This window comes from Pongo pygmaeus, chromosome 4 (assembly GCF_028885625.2).
Source record: "Pongo pygmaeus isolate AG05252 chromosome 4, NHGRI_mPonPyg2-v2.0_pri, whole genome shotgun sequence".
NCBI lineage: Eukaryota > Metazoa > Chordata > Mammalia > Primates > Hominidae > Pongo > Pongo pygmaeus.
In genome coordinates, this window is record NC_072377.2 from 88,870,112 (window position 1) to 88,885,301 (window position 15,190).

The window sequence follows — 15,190 nt, forward strand, 5'->3', positions numbered from 1 at the left end:
GCTAATTTCTTTTGTATTTTAGTAGAGAGAGGGTTTCACCTTGTTGCCCAGGCTGGTCTGGAACTCCTCAGCTCAGGCAATCCGCCTGCCTCGGCCTCCCAAAGTTCTAGTGTTACAGGCGTGAACCAAGGCACCCGGCCTTTATAAGCTATAATTTTTATGTTTTGTAGGAATCTGAAAAACAGATGTATTATATACTGAAGCAAATTTTTGGATTACTTCTAACTTCCAAATGTTAAGGTTAATATGACACTGGAGTTGACCACAAATTGCTGATATGTAAAGAATATTAAATGTTTGTTTTTCTTTCCTGAGCAAAGACAACGTTAAAAAGTTCTTAATTTGCTTTGTGAAAGCTACTGATGATAGGGCCTACATGCCAGGCTGCAGTGATAGTGATAAATGGTGTTGATGCCGTAGGGTGATACCTGACTAAATTAGCTGGTAAAGCTAAATTGTGTTCATTTTCAGTTTTTAATGCTGTGTAGAAGTGATGGCTGTTCAGCCACCATTCAATTGGCTTTGCTTACTTTGTGATTTAATTGTGTAGAAGGTAGTAATAAAAATTTAGAAATGTATTAAAAAAGGGAGAAATGTGCTTTTACTACAGACACTAAGAATAAGATATGTTAACAGGAGTCCAGGGAGCTTTAGGAATGTTGAAGCAATTCAGTTTAAAAGCATCTTCTTTTTTTACATTTTATTATAATTGCTAACAAAAACAACTTTTTGTCTGGAGAATATAGAAACTCATTCTCACAATGGAGTATTATGAAATTATAAAACTTGGAGGTGGAAAGTATGCAAAAACATATAGAAACATACTGATAATGATCTCATTAGTATATCTTTCAGACACTCTCCTCCTCCTTCGTAACTTCCTTTTAAGGATGCAGCTAGGTGAATAATTACATTTACTTTATCATTACCATTATTATGGTGCAGCATGTGCCTTTTGAAATTTTTTTAGAGTAATAATAATTAAGATAAGTAGACTATCCTCTTGGATAAATATTTATTTAGTGTATCACATAAATGAGTAGAAAAAGGAGAGAAAGAAACTGGAGGGAATAAAAGGATACTATGAAAAAGAAATCTCAGTATATAACTGTAAAACAGAGCAAATTACAAGCTGTATGTACTTTAAAAATTGTTACACTAAACAGAACGTATGCAATAAGGAAGCATCATTATTTGTGCATTTATGAACATAATTTACAAATGCCACAAAAAGTTAGAAGAGGTAGGACTCTGAAGACCTATCACTCCCTAAGTAATATTTCAGGATAATGTGTTCTTCTATGAACTCTTATAATTCACGAGACTATTAGAATGTGATCTCTGATGATCTTAAATCTGAATTTGTGTTATTGGTTGCTGTTCTATGTAAGAGGGATTTTTTTTTTAAATTTGTTTGTTTGTTCTGATGTCCTGGAGGGCAGACTTGCTCACAGAAATAAGCAATGAAAAGTTTACTTTGTTTAATTAATTTTCAGCTTACTGAAGTTACACATTTTAAAACTTAGAAGTATTAAACTTATTCTATGTCATTAAAATTAACAACTTTACCAATAACTTTTTAGTAAACCTTTGATAAATGTATAGACTAATTAAAACATTCATATACTTTCAGATATTTTTGACAATCTTTATATAGTTTACGTGTTTAGTCTCATTTTTATATATTTCAATTATAATCTTTCTCAAGTAATTAATCCAGTAAATATTATAAATTAAATATTTAAATATTATGAAACTTAGTCTCTTAAATATGTCAGTGTATACTGTAAATTATTAAATTTCTACCAAAAAAAGCAAATCTACAATAATGCTGTAAGATATTGTCTGTTAGCTTTCATTCTTATTTCTCTGAGTAACTTACATGGACTTACCACAATTTTTTCCCTTCATTTATGTAAGGGTGGAGATTTGGATTACTTCTAGTTTTTGCCCATTATTAGTAATACTGTTGTGGATATTCTTGTGCAAATATTTTTGTTTGGGCATTAAGTTCCTTTGGTTGTTAAGTGAAATTAATAGTAACAAAAGAGTATACACCATCAACATTTTAAAATTAAATTTATTGAAGGCATGAAGGTTTCTTTACACAGTATTATCAAGGAGTTGTGACTCAAACGTTTCTATCTTTGGCTGTAGATCTCGTGCGTCATGGACAAGGCATTAGCACACTAAGATAGTAATTACATCATTCCAAATAATTTGAGATTGGAGAATATTAATCAAGGTTGCCTAAAAATCTATGCCACTGCCTGGATTCTTTAGACTATTCTGATTGAATAACTGAATCTATTTTTTTTAATTCTATATCAATGGCTTCATAACACAAAATTGATGGTTCTGTAGTCCAAAGTCTTATATTAAGTTATGCCCTAGCCGGTTATTTATCAACCAAGTTATATACATCAATAGTTAAGTTTTCTATATCGCTTAATTTGATTTTGAAGTTCTTTGGTCCTTCGATAAAGTAATGATTTTCTGTGTCTAATTCTAAGCACATATGAATTTGTAAAACCCCTGCAGGTCTTTCATGTAAATCCAATTTCTTAGAACCATATGATGTTTATGAATAATACTATCATATTTGAGAAATCTGGATCCTTCTCACAGCTTCCACTGATTTTTCTGACACAACTTTCTAGGTCAATTTGCACATACTTGCAAAATACATTTTTCTAAATCTGAAAATTTGACCATCTAGTGATTAAGAATAAAAAATATCTTAGTGAGATGTAAAAGGCATTTGATTTTAAAATAAGAATTATAAAGTTTTTGGGAAATATCTTTATGAATAGGTGTATATCACTTATTACAAATTATCATCTTTGAGTTTTTATTTCTTAACTTGAAATACATTTTATAATCTGTTTCCAATAAGATGTTTGGTCTAAATTCTCAAAGAATATATTTAGACTACTTTAACAATATTAATTTTAACATATTTATGCAATGTTTTTCTTATAAACATTAACACTAATCAATTGCCATGCTGAAAATTAAAACATGTAGTTCTAGGGTCTGTTCTTTCAATTTAATTACTTTGAATTTCTCCATATGAGCATTTTTTAGTTAGTAGTCTATTTCCAAACATCTATAGTGCAAGGCATTGTAAAGATGAAATGAAATTGTCTATGGAGGTTTTAGCACAGTGGTTAGTGCCTAGTTAAGTGGTTTGTAAAACTTAGCCACTTTTATTTACAATGCTATTTCTGAGGTCTTGAGGTCTTGAAAGACTTGTTATTGTTTACTTGCTAAGTTTTACATTTTGTGTGTGTGTCCAGAACTATAGGCCAAACTTCCTGAAATAGCTCCTTTGTAAGGTGCACATTTCTTCTAGGGAAGCAATTTTCAAAAGATGATTTTTCTCCCATAGGATTGGCTTACTCTTTCTTTTGGAATTCTTGTTGTTCTCATTAGGACAGGCAAAATAGAGTTAAAAGTAATTGCACATAGAAAAAGAAAGAACCCAAACTAAATAATAAAAAATTTCAATTAAAAAATTTACCTTTGGATTATTATATGATATGTAAAATGACTATGTGATATAATATGATACTGGAAACTGGTAATAGCTTCATAGATATAATCACCTATATAGCCAGAGAATTAGTATAATAAAAGTTTTTAAATTAATAAATACATATGTTTTAGGGTCTAAATGAGGCAATTAGAAATGATGAACTTTGAATACATCCTTTTACTCCTTGATAATTTCAAAAGGAATATTTTAATTTTACTTTAGCTTTACCATTAATATAAACACATCATAACGTGGTTTTTAGTTAAAAACTTAAAACTGCAAATTAAAAAAATAATTTCACCAAAAATGTTGTTTTCCAAAAAGCAACAGCAATGAGGAAGTATACGTACAGTTAACTCTTCAAATTTTTACACTAAAATTAAATTGAATATAAATAAAATAATAAATTAAAAATATAAAAACACAGCAATAATGACTAACAGTTTTGACCTTAGCCTTTTAATGTAATTTATCTAAAACTGAAGTGAGAAAAAGTTGCTCTTGTTTTGTAAATAGGTTTTTATTATTTTTAAATTAAACATAATTAATAATGAACAAAATGATGCTGCCCAGCAAAGTATGAAAAAAAATGGTAATCATGATTATCTGTTTATATGTGTTGTACATGTTTACAAGCTGTTATGGTTTGGCTGAGACCCCATCCAAATCTCATCTTGAATTGAAGCTCCCATAATTCCCACTTCTTGTGAGATGAACCTGATAGGAAGTAATTGAATCATGGGGGCAAGTTCTCTCCCATGCTGTTCTCATGATAGTGAATAAGTCTCATGAGATCTGATAGTTTTACAAATGGGAGCTCCCTTGCACAAGCTGTCTTGCCTGCAGCCATGTAAGAAGTGATTTTGCTCCTCTTTTGCCTTCCACCATGATTGTGAAGCCTCCCCATGTGGAACTGTGGAGTCAATTAAACCTCTTTTCCTTTATAAATTCTGAGTCTCAGGTGTGTCTTTATTACCAGCATGAGAACAGACTAATACAGAAGCATTTCAAAAAATATATAGTGAATACACAGCTTTTGACCTTTTGAAATTTTTTTTAAAGAAAATAATTGCATAAGTCAAAGTATGTCACACAGATATTTTGTAGATCGTAAAACAAGTCATAGAAGTGTGCAAGTATTGGCTGGGCGCGGTGGCTCACTCCTGTAATCCCAGCACTTTGGGAGGCAGAGGCAGGTGGATCATGAGGTCAGGAGATCGAGACCATTCTGGCTAACACGGTGAAACCCTGTCTCTGGCCGGGCATGGTGGTGGGTGCCTGTACTTCCAGCTACTAGGGAGGCTGAGGCAGGAGAATGGCATGAACCTGGGAGGCGGAGCTTGCAGTGAGCCAAGATCGCAGCACTGCACTCCAGCCTGGGCAACAGAGCGAGACTCCGCCTCAAACAAACAAACAGAAAACAACAACAAAAAAGAAGTGTGCAAGTATTATTATTTATTTATTTTCTCAAAATGTTATCATTAATTCTCTTGGCTTAACTGATGTTATAGTTTACTGAAGAAACATCTCTAAATCATATACAAAAAATAGCTGTTTTTGGATAATGGGAAAAAAGGCAAATTATAATAAAAATATCTGTAGTCCTTCATTCCTAAGTTTAATCCTAAATTGTAGCAATAGAAAAGTAGTATAGTGTGGAGAGTATGCGCTGTCCCTGAAGCCAGATACAACCATATTTGTGTCCTGCATTATCTACTTTATACATATTCTTGTACAAAATAACACTTCATTGATATTTTTCTCATCAACATAATGGAATTGGAATTTTAGAAAAGATTGTGGGGAAGCCATATAAATATATTAATGTCTCTGAACAGATAGAGCTTTTAAGCCAAGAAAGCTTGTATTTGGGTTAAAAAACAGCCCTTGTAAGTTAAATGATGACAGTATATAGACTGAAAGAACTTCAGGTAGATGTAGGGGTTTATTTTCCTAGAGTTGTGCTTTTATATTTCCAAAGGGGACAAACTCTGAACTAACCATCCACATTCCAAATTATTTGTTTAAATTAGGTGTATCAAGTTTCTCTCCCTATTGAGAGGAGGGTATGTAGCGGTGCCTACATTAGTGCCCAGAGTCATAGTTTTAGGATTCCTCTCCTGTGGTACATACAGAACCGTTTATTTGAATAGTTGTAACCATCTGGCTTTCACCACATCACCCCATATTAGGGAGAATGGTGTGTCAGTAACTGATGCTGTTATTGCTGTAAATATTAATAATAGTCTGTCTCTGATTCAAGAACCCTATGCTTGCTTCAGGACAACATATTTAAATATAGATATTAAAAACTTTCAAGGATTAAATGATATATGTAAAATGCTCAACTTAATAATCATAATAAATTCTAAAAATCATTAGTTATTGTAATGATAGCTGTTCAGCACAACTGTGTTCTAAGAGCTTGAATGAGTTTTTAAAATATAACAAACATGTTGTATGGCTTTTTTGGATTTAAAATCATCTGTATGCTTTTTAATTCAATTTATAGATCAGAAAATAATCTTGCTGGCATAGATTTATTTAATAGAGTAGAAAACACATATTTGAAGTATATGCAATTACATTGGAAAACTGTGGTAAGTAAGGTATTATACATAAAATTCCTATTGTGTTAGCAGTCTTGAGACATGTCCCAATATGACAAAATGAGCTTTTAATTTGAGAATAGAAAAAAATCAAAAATAGAATTTCTAGGAATCATATAAAAAATCAAATTTTCCAGCTGGTTTATGATTTTGTATTCTATAAATTCTACTCCTGCTGGGTGATTAACCAAATTGACTTTTAGACTGAGTGACTAAACAAAACAAAAACATATAAATCACCTGCTTTTAGTTAGTTATCTTTTTTTCTTGCAAATCAACTTTACTGAGGTATACTTTACCCACTCATAAATAAAATACACCCTTTTGAGGTCTACTATTTAATACATTTCGACAAACACTTAGCTATTTAAAATACATTATCTCTGTTTTCTCCATATGTTTCACATCATCTCACAAAAGTTCCTTACAACGATTTTCTGGTCCATCCTTCAAACATATTTGTAATACCTACCACCTACCCTTCTCCATATTGAACTTTGCAAGGCAACCAATGAACTGCTTCCTGTTACTATAGATTTGTTTGCAATTTTTAGAGTTTCATGTAAATGGAATAATACAGTATGTATTTTTTTGTCTAACTTCTCTTACTCAGTATAATTATCTTGAAATGCATTGTGACTATCAGTAGTTCATTTTCTTTGCCAAATAATATTCCATTGCATTGGTATGCCATCATTTATAATATTTTACTGTGTGGATATGGAACATCTCCTGATCACTTTCATGTTGAAGGACATTTAGGTTACTTATATTACACATTTTATATTTATATTATATAAAATATATTTTTATTTTTATATTTATATTTATATTACTTATATTACACATTTTATGATGCTGTTTTCTTATGGAGAAGGTAGACTTTGTTCAATTTACTGGCATCAGCTCATACTGACTTATGCCAAATGTGTGAATTTCTTCACAAATCTGTGTTCAGTTATGTCATGTCAGTAGCTTGAAATTAGCCTTATTGGAGTGTTTACATCATGTAAATCTACAACTCTTACAAATCAAGATATTTCTTTTTTTAAAGAAATCGTTTTTTAAACACTTACCAGTCCCCTAATCACTCTATCCTCTCTTAAGAGAGACTGGTGAAAGCTTACCTTAATTTAAAAAGATACTTTGCTAACTTGAGTATTCATTGCAGCGGTTTTTCCTAAGTTTAATCTATTTTCAGTTTGCTCCAGGTCTTAAGGGCTAGATGCACTTCTCTTCTTAACACTGTGATAATGGGAAAATTACACACCTTACTTTTGCAGATTCCTTGCTAATAGTTTGGATATTTTTGTTTGTTCATTTGTTTTTAGTCTTTTTTTTAAAAAAAAAAATATTGTTCACAAATGTATAAAATGTTTCAAGTGAAAAACGGGTAGAGTTTTGCACCTGACTTCCTTACACTCCTAAGATGGTCTGAATGTCTGTGTCCTCTAAAAATTCATATGTTGAAACCTAATCACCAATTTGACAATATTAGGAGGTAGAGCTTTTGGGAGGCCATTAAATAGCCCTCAGAGCCTACCAATTCAGAGCCCTCATGAACTGGATCAGTGCCCCTATTAAAGGGGCCTCAGAGAGCTGCCATTTCTCCTTCCACTATATGAGAGCACAACTAGAAGACACCATCTATAAACTAGAAAATGAGCCCTAATCTGACACCAAACATTATAGGTGCCATGAACTTGGACTTCTCAGCTTCCAGAATTTTGGGAAATAAATTTCTGTTGTTTATAAGCCCCCCAGTTTATAGTATTTTGTTATAGCAGCTCGAATGGACTCAGATACCTCACTGAATTCTCACTAAATTCTAGCTACAATTCAGGAATTAGAAATGGATCTAACTCCAGTTTTTGTCTTTCCAACCTTTGGGATTATCAACATTTCTCTACCTTTTAGATGTTGTCCTTTGTCTCATCTTTTGGCAAGATTCACAAATATTGTGGAATGTTGATTCACCTCCCTGAAGTTTCCGTCTCTTCAAGATCTGCCTTGGACACTTGAGCCCTCTTTTTTTTGGTCATTCTCTTGATATATAAATTTCTGTTTATGTAGATTTTTTATGTGTTCTCTTTATTCTACTATAATTCACTTCGTCATAGACATAAATGGAAGTACTCTTATCTATAATTTTAAGGCAAATCTCTTTACTCTGAATATCACCAAGATTACATGGAAATACTCTTAATTAAAAATAAATGTTTTCATAGTTTAAAATACATATATTTTAAATATCCTTGTTGCTAAATCTATCAGTCAATGCTCAGACCTCCTCTTACTTTTCTTAATACTTGCTTTGGAGCTTTTCATTTCTTTGAAATATTTTCTTCACTTTCATCCCAAGATAATATTCTTTCCTAGTTTTCTTATCATCTTATTTAACTTTCCACATGAGTGTGATTCTCTAGATTATATTCATCTCTGAAACCTGTGAACATTTATATGCTCAAGATGTGGTCTTCAGATCTCCTCTCTTTTCTATCACCAGCAAGCCCTCTCCTTCAGACCTGAGACTTGTGTATTTCAATGTGCACCCTATGTTTCTACCTTGAAGATGTAACTAATATTCAGTAATTGCTGTCATTTCCTTAACACACAAAATTAGTTTTGAAAGCATTTCTTCTGATTTTGCTGATGAATTTTAACCCACCATAAACCAAGTGCATAAAATTATGTGTAAATGTATTCTGTATTATGTTATGATGTGTGTCATGTGACAACATATTAAGAAAGTTGCAGCAATACTGCTAAAATAAATGTGACCTTATAAAATGTCCTACCCCGTTAATTTTGGTTCATGGTCTTTTGAGTGTATCACTAGGTCATCGTTATCTCTTCTTAAAAATTTATTAAAACCCCTTCAAGACAGAAACATGTGTTTCAAGTATCCAGATTTACTAATATATATTTTCTACAAATAAAATATTTGAAAAATAAGTGTTCACCTCAGTTACCATCTTTCGAAGAAGTTCCATTTGCTTCATTTAATAGTCTACTGTTATTTATCTTAAGCTTTTCTCTCTTAATGTTTATAGGGTTCTCTAACTCTAGACTGCAAAAATGAACACGTTCCTGTTAGTACTATCTCTATATTTTTAGATTTTATATGTACAATAATTCCTTCTGGCAACTTTTGCCATTAAGCTTTGATAGCTACATTAGAAAGATAATGAGTTGAAAAGGCAAGAAAACTCCCTGAGCTACCTTTTTTTATATTTAATAGTTATACCAGTGCTTACTGGGGACATGAGGAAGACAAAAATATGGATTTTTTCATATAAAAAAATCCGTATTTATAATGTCTAAATTTTCAGCTAAGAATATTTGTTAAATTTAACAAAATTTTCTGCTTCAAGAAGTTTTGCTGTTTTTTCCTTAATCTTGAACAATTTATCATCAGTGAAACCTGACATCTCATATTATAAATATTTAAAATTTATATTTCTTAAGAATTTCCCCTAAACTCTGTAACAATAAACTCAATGACCTAGTTCTCTATATTCCTAAATATTAGGGAGGCTTATTACAATCTGTTGGTTTATAATTTGGAAATTTATTTTGGTTCCACATGGGTAAGAACAACTGGTTTTTATTTTAAAAACAATGACTATGTTTGCTAGAAATATAGAATCATAGTAGTCTCTTTTCCTATCAGAACAGGGGAAATATTTATGTCAAGGCTATGGTTTCCTACCTCTTGTTTTTATTTTCTTAGTGATTTGTAAAATGATCTGTTGTTAACCAGTCCATCTGGTTACAGGCCTTTTTTCCTGCTTTAAATGTCTTTTTCCAGATCATTGAGACTGAATAAATTGTTTCTAGTTTCTGTGAATACAAATACTCAGACTGAGTTATATAAACGGCGATATCCACAAGTGATCATTTCATGCAACTCCCTACTGCTACATAGAATTATGCATAAAGTAGCATAGCAGCACTGTTCTATTTCAAATTTTTGAGAAAATACAGCAATACTCTTTTTAATATTTTATCCAAAGCTGTATTTTGTACATGCCTTACAGAAATCATTTTGATCTTTTTGCTCTTTATATAACCTTCCAATTTGAATTGTCCAGTTCATGGACCTGGTTTTTTGGTTTGGGGCTTGATGATTATTTCTACATGGCTTTACCTTTGATTTGCACCCCTATGAGTATTCTAACGTTCCTTGACCAGTGCTGTCTTCAGATTCTTGCCCAGGGCCAGATGGATTCACAGCCTAATTCTACCAGACATCCAGAGAAGAATCGGTACCAATTCTACTGAAACTATTCCAAAAGATGGAGAAGGAGGATTGTCTCCCTAACTCATTCTATGAATTTGGTATCACTTTTATACTGAAGCCATGAAAGGACGTAACAAAAAAAGAAAGCTATGGACTAGTACCTCTGATGAAAATAGATGCAAAATCCTCAACAAAAATACTAGCAAACTGAACCCAATAACTCATCAAAAAAACACATAATTCTCTATGATCAAGTGGTTTTCATCCCAGGGATGCTGGGATGTTTCAACAAACACAAGTCAATAAATGTGATTCATCACATCAACAGAATTAAAAACAAAAACCACAATTATCTGAATAGGTGAAGAAAAAGCATTCAATAAAATCCAACATCCCTTTACAATAAAAACCTTCAACATACTAGACATAGAAGAAACATACCTCAAAATAATAAAACCATATATGACAAACCTAGGCTTCACTACAATACAATTCATTTATGTAATCAAAAACAACTTGTGTCTCTAAAGCTATTGAAATAAAAATAATTCCATTTTGTAGACATATCATATTTTCTGTATCCATTCATTCATTGATGGACCCTTAGTTTGAGCCACTGTCTTGGCTATTGTGAATTGAGCTGTAATAAATATGGGAGTGCAAACATCTCTTCAAAACACTTATATTCTTATTTTTTGACATATACTCAACAGTGAGATTGCTGGATCATATGACAGTTGTACTTTTAGTGTCTTAAGGAATGTTCAGACTGTTTTCCAATACGGCTTTACTACTTTATATTCCCACTAACAGTGAGGGCTCCCCTTTCTGCACATCCTCACAAGCATCCATTTTTTTTTGTCTTTTTGATAAAAGCCATTTTAACTGGCGTGAGATAATATCTCACTGCCATTTTGATTTGCATTTCCCAGATGATTAGTGATGCTAAGCATTTTTTAATATACCCATTGGCCATTTGTATGTTATCTCCTAAGAAATGTCTGTTCAGATATTTTGCTCATTTTTAAATTGGATCACTTGGCTTTTTGCTGTTGAGTTGTTTGAGTTCCTGTTTATTAATCCCTTGGCAGCTGACTGTATTTTCTGTATCCAATAATTTGTAAGCAAGAAATACATTTTCTATATGAATATTTATGAGCAAAATATAAGCCTCATTTCTCATTTAGGCATGTTTTTGCAATTTGTGTGTCTGTTGGCCCATGGTTTCAAGAGTATACTTTAAAAGAAGGAGTTAACTATTGATGGCATGAGACCTCTGTCAATATTTCATTACGAAAATTTTTCAAATATGGGGAAAATTTTAAAGAGCATTTCAATAAGTACTCAAACACAGCTTAGATTGTATCATTAAAATATCTGCATTAACACATGTCTGTCACTACAATGTGTCTATATTCTTCTAATAATTTCATTTTAATTTGGATGTGTTTTAATTAATTCACATAATTCAGAGGCAATTTTTAAAGATTTTTTATAGTAAAACATACATAGAATTAGATGGATAACTCTTAAAAATTTATTTTCTGAGCTTTCACAAGTGTAGTAATTCATGTAACACTAAAATATACAACATGACGATCACCCAGAAAGAACCCTCATGCCTCTTCACAGTGTGCCGTGACATAAGGGGTAAGATTAATTTTATTTTCTGTCACATATGAATACTAAATTATTCCTGTAGTATTTGTTTAAAAGACTTTCCTTTCCCCATCAGATTGCCTTGGTATCATTATTTAAAATCAAGGGAACGTACCATTTGAATCTGTTTCTGGACTTTGTAGCCTCTTCAATTGATCTACGTGTAGATTCTATGCCAATACCACATTGTCGTTATTATTGAAGCTTTATAGTAAGTCTCTAAATTATATAGTGTAAGTTTTTGTAATATTGCTTTGGCATTTCTGTAATATATACAATTTAGAATCAACGTGTCAATTTCTATTTAAGACGGCCTACTAGTACGTGACTGGAATTTTATTAAATCTATTATTATATGTTGGAAAACATATCTTAACCATATTAAATTTTCCAATCAATGAGCATTCCTGTGCACATAATTTACTCTCTTTTAAGATCTTCAGTATATTTGGTAGCATTTGGTATAGAGGTCTTAACCATACTTTTTTATTTTTCTATATGTCTTACCTTTATAGCTTTCTTGTAAAATCCCACCACTAACAGTGAACCTACCATGTATAATTTCAGTCATTTTAAATGTTTTGAGATTTGTTTATATTCTCCATATAGATTATCTTGATGAACATTCCATACGGTTTTAAAAAACTAACGAACAATGTTAAGAAGAATGAAGATTTGTGATCCACGCTTGAGATTGTGGATCACCTTTGTGACATGTTTTCTAAAGAGATGTAAAGTTTAAAGGTGCACTGAAATAAGTGAAGTACAACTAAGAATAAAGAAAATAGAAATAATATTAGGCAACTATTTCAAAAAATTGGTGATATGAATTATTTATATGGATCTTATATGTTATCATTTCCATTTTTTTCTGAAGAATCTATCACTCATTTAACAAACATTTTTAAATATAGATCTATTGTTGTCCATTCATTCGGACCAAATTTTGAAAAACAACTTACCATATGCCTAACTGTAAATTCTACAAAGTAAGCTTGTTAAAGTATTGGTGGTGGTTTCTAAAAATTAATTGATATAATGACTAACTGAAATATTCCCCCCAACTGAAAATCATGGCTTTATGGTTCTAGTATAACACAAAATCTCTAATGTTTGGACTATGTTGGTTAAGAGTTCAAAATAAGAAATAGTTTGACTTACACCAATAGAAGTTTTTCATTACTATGTTTATTTAAGGAACAGGCTAGGTGCAGTGGCTCATGCCTGTAATCCCAGCACTCTGGGAGGCCGAGGTGGGGTGGATCTCCTGAGGTCAGGAGTTTGGGACCAGCCTGGCCAACATGGAGAAACCTTGTCTCTACTGAAAAATACAAAAATTAGCTGGGCATGGTGGCACACACCTGTAATCCCAGCTACTTGAGAGGCTGAGGCTGGAGAATCGCTTGAACCCGGGAGGCGGAGGTTGCAGTGAGCCGAGATCAAGCCACTGCACTCCAGCCTGGGTGACAGAGACAGACGCCATCTCAAAAAAATAAATAAATAAAATAAAGAAAGAAATAATATTCTTTCAGAACATAGACTGAAAATTTTCCAGCCCACCCCCTAAAATATCCTTCTACATACCACTTTTGATATAGGATCAATGGCTTTATATACTCACCCATGATTATCCTATCTTAGGTTAAATATCCATGCTATATATCTTTCCAATTTTCTTTTTATATTCTATGTGCCAGCATCTTAATGTTACATTTTCAGGACTCACGGTTCTTTCTTTGGACCATGTAGTAGTGGTAAAATGAAAAAGTAAGGTGTCATAATATACATTTAGAAAAGCATTGAATTGAACCCAGAAAAAAAGTCAAATACTAACTTTGGCACTAACCAACATGTGATCTTGGTTGAGATGCATATTTCATGTATTTTGTTTTTAAAATGGAGGTTAATGGAATGTTCCTAATTGCTTTAAAGATTATATGATGTAATACATGTGAAAGCCTCTAGGTAAAAAATAATAGAGCATAGTAATCCTTTTCTCAATAAAGATCATATTATTTTAGACTGTTAATATTTGCAGGCTAATTCTGAAATTACATCATTGGGCTAGATAATTCATTTATGTGAACATTTTGCAACCCATTGAAATGGGTTCTGGCACTGACACATATCATTTCCAGACAAGTAGAGAAACTGAAACTTTCAGAACACAAGGGTGATGCCTGTTAATTTATTTGTGCTTTGGTCTTTATATATTCACTGTACTAGAGAAATTAATGTTATTCTAATAACTTGAAATAGTAAATGTGTCCCTCTAAATTGATATGACAGAATTTCTTAAAAGCTGGAAAGCATATCCTGTCTTTTTCACTTTCTTGCCCTTATTCTTAATGACTAGAAATTTATCTATCAACATAAATAAAAGAGGACCTTATTGAAAAAAACATATATTAGTCTGTATTTTTTAAATTTATGTATTTCTTTCTTTCAGTAAGGTCTTTTTTATTATGTAGGTACGTGTGTGTGTGTGTATATATACATATATATATATGTTGTATGTGTATATAATGCATTTGTATATGTATGCAAATACACAGAGGTATTAGTATTAAATACGTCCCACAAGAAATTGACTTATTTGAAGAAGTGAGTCATCTTAAGATTTATGCTGTTATAACCTATAAATATTCTTATGTATATAAATTACTGATGAACAAAACTTATGTCCATGAATCATCTCTGCTGTCCAGTGAAATTTTTGACATTGTTTAATGTATTAATATTTGGGCTAAATATTTCTGTTCTATGTTTTTCTAGTTTAAAAAAGGAATATTTTTGTACTAAAAAAGTTATGTATTACGCCTATACATTTACTGACTTTCAGTAAGACACCAGGACTGATATCTATAAACAATACTCATTTGGATCAAAATAATATAAAATATTTCTTAAGGCCAGAAGTCAATGTACTCGATAGAAACAAGCACCCATAATTCAGTGTAAGGATTATTACTCTTAAATATATTTGCTGTAGTATAGTCATGACTCCAGTGTACTAAACCTCTGAAAATAATCTCTACCTAAATGCCACAGAGGTTGATATTATTTGGATTATGCTCATAAGTAGCTCTGAATATTTTAACTTACTATATTTTTAAAACTGAAGAGTAAACTTTTTCTTCT